This window comes from Pinus tabuliformis, chromosome 8 (assembly GCF_031772625.1).
Source record: "Pinus tabuliformis cultivar Carrire ecotype Pingquan chromosome 8, CPIR1, whole genome shotgun sequence".
Taxonomy (NCBI): domain Eukaryota; kingdom Viridiplantae; phylum Streptophyta; class Pinopsida; order Pinales; family Pinaceae; genus Pinus; species Pinus tabuliformis.
In genome coordinates this window covers 590,990,747-590,994,132 of record NC_142294.1, presented here as the reverse complement: position 1 = coordinate 590,994,132, position 3,386 = coordinate 590,990,747, and positions in this window count along the sequence as shown.

The window sequence follows — 3,386 nt, the reverse complement described above, 5'->3', positions numbered from 1 at the left end:
TTCTCTCAGTTTGCGGAATGCAGAGTTTCCCACAATGATATAAGAGCTTGTCCTTCACATGATAATCCAATTCTTCTACTCTTTTGCCTTGAATCAAAGTTGCATATACATCTTTAAAGTCCATATCCTGAGCATATTGTTCAATGTAGCTTTCATGTAGTACATAATTATGCTTAAGTATGGTAGATGCATTTATAATGGGTCTAGATAACATGTCTGCAACTTTCTTATTTATGCCCTTTTTATATCTGATGACTAAATGAAACTGTTGTAGAAAACCCATCCATCTGTAATGCCTTGATTGCTGCAACTTAGTTTGGGAGTGTAGATATTGAAGTGGTTGATGATCAATATGTATCACTGTCTCTTTGCCCATTAAGTAATGTTTCCACTTTTTCACACTCTGAACTAATGCATACAATTCTTCATCATATGTAGGATAGTTAACTACTGCATGATTAAAAGTCTCAGAATGACAACATATGGGTTTACCGAGCTGTGTCAACATTGCTCCCATGGCATAGTCATTGGCATCAGTTTGGATCTCAAATGTTCTTTGCAGATCAGGCAGTGCTAGTACAGGTGTTGTACTAGTCTTTTCATTCAAGGTGTCAAAGGCTTTCTGATGTTTGCCTCCCCACTGAAACACCTTGTTCAATCATGTTAAAGCATGTAAGGGAGCTGCAATTGAGGAGAAGTTAGAAATGAACTTCCTCCAATATTGTGCTGCTCCTAAGAAGCTTCTCACTTCTATAGCAGACTTGGGTTTAGGCCAGTTTACAATGACTGCCACTTTAGAGGGATCTATTTTCAATTCACCACCCCCTACTATATGACCCAAGTAATTTAGAGATGTTTTGCCAAATTCACATTTTGAGAGTTTAACATAAAGTTTTTCTCTTTTCAAAACATCTAGTGTCTGCTTAACATGCTTTAAATGTTCTTCCCACATTTTACTAAAAATCAAAATGTCATCCAGATACACAATAACAAAATCATCAAGAAAGGTCTAAACACATCATTCATTAATCTCATGAAAGTAGCAGGAGCATTAGTTAAGCCAAAAGGCATAACCAACCACTCATACAATCCCTGCTTTGTTTTGAAAGCAATCTTCCATGCATCTTGTTCTACAACTCTGACCTGATGGTATCCACTGTGCAAGTCTAGCTTTGTGAAATAAATAGCTTCCTTTAATTGATCTAAAAGATCATCTATGCGAGGAAGGGGATAACGATTTTTGATTGTTATTTTATTCAGTGCTCGGTAATCAATGCACATTCTCCATGAGCCATCTTTCTTTCTCACCAAAACGATTGGTGACCCACATGGTGATGTGCTAGGCCTGATGAATCCCTTCTCGAGCAACTCCTGCACCTGCTTCTTTATTTCAGCATTCTCTAAAGCAAACAACATGTACATTCCAATGTTAGGCAATGGAACATCTTGCTGCAAAATAATATCATGTACTATTCCCTTTTTTGGTGGCAGGCCTTTAGGTTCTTGAAATAAGACATCATACTCTGAAACAATCTTTTCTATGTCAGCTTGTTGTTCAGCATTACAACCCTCAAATACATTGGTTTTATCAAGTTTCTTTTCCTTTACAACCATCAGTAAGAATTGTTTGCAGGAATTTATCATTCTTTTCATCTGCCTTGAGTTTATGAGAGTATAATTATTCTTGAGCTTATGATCTCTTACAAAGTATTCGATTCCATATTTAACAAGTAGATACTTGTTCTTAGCTCTATAGAAGATAGCCTTTCTATCATACAAGTAAGGACTTCCTAAAACAATTCCACATATATCTAAAGGAATTATGTCTAACTCAACCTCATCTACAAATGTTGACCCAAAAGAAAACTTGAGTTTGCACTGTCTAGTCTCTTGTAGTTGTGCTTTATCATTCAACCATCCTAATGGGTATGGCTTCTTATGAGATGTAGTTGCTAATCCCAATTTCTTTACAATTGCTTCAGAAATCAAATTTACTTGTGAGCCACTATCAAACAGAGTATCAATATTTTGATATTTAGAAATAACTCAAATATGGAAAAGCTCATGTCTTTTTCTCTCATTTTCTTGATCAATAACAGATTAAGCATAATTATTGATAGATGCTTCAAAATTCTTACCTTTTATACCTATGGTTGCAATGGATGTTTCGTCTCCTGCGTCTGACCCCAAATCCTTTTGAATAGCTGCAGTAGTATTCTTCTTCTTGCCCTTGGACTTCTTAGGTCTCAGCTCTGGATGTAGAATCCAACAATGCTCATCATCATGCCCATCCTTTTTATAGTGAGTGCATGAAGCTTTGCTTTTCTGTGCAGTTTTAGACTTCCTTGCTTTCCACTTCTGCTTTATTTTCTCCTTGCTCTTGCTTGCAGTGGGTTGGGATGGTCCCCCAACTTCTGGATTTCCATTCTTTCCTCTAGCTTCTAGATGAGTAGCTTGTACAGATACCTCATCTATACTAGTGGGATTAAACATGAGGATGGTATGCCTCATGTAGCTATGTAGACCACCAATGTACTTCAAAAGAGTCTCTGGTGAGTCTAATGAGATCCCTAGAATCAATGCTCTCTTTCTAAATTCCTGAGTATACCCTCGCACACTTTGCCCCTTCAACTACCGAAGAGTTTGCCAACTCATCATGGCTTGTTGCATGTAGGCCAATGGATAGAATTGCTTCTTGATTGTAGAAATAAAGTCACTCTAGATAGAGATAGTCTTACCATGTCTTTTCATATCAACTTGGGTTCTGCCTTCCCACCAAACCAAGGTAGTGCCTTCTAGGCGTAGGCTTGTCAGCTGAATCTTGCTTTTGTCTAAGTAAATGTTTTGTACCCTGCAATACACATCAATTTGTCTAATCCAATTGTCCAACTTTTCAGCATTTAGCTCTCCATCGTATATAGGCAAGTCAAATTTAACATCTAGCTTGATCAAAGATGCTTTCTTATTATGCATAGGGCTATTAGGAGGTGTGAGAAAGCTTTCCTCTTTCCCTTTTCCCTTGGAGTGGTCATGGGAATGAGACTCATCTTCTTCTTTGTCTTGTTTCGAACCTGATGAATCCTCATCCTTATGCTTTCTAAAGTCCCTATACATTTCTTCTACCATAGACTTTATAGCTAGGAAACTTTCTAGGAATTGAGGGTCTGGCCCTACAAAACCTTCTTCTGACATTGTCTTCCGAGGATAGACTCTCCCAATTTCAGGATTAGTTTCGACCAACTCTCCTTTTCCTAATTTGAGCTTTGATCTAGTGAGCATTCAACAGTTAACCAACACAAGCTTGTCTAACCTTACAGCCTAAAGCTCTGATACCACTTGATCTGATAATCACCCTATGAGTGACCTCAGTTAAAGATTTATTGAAT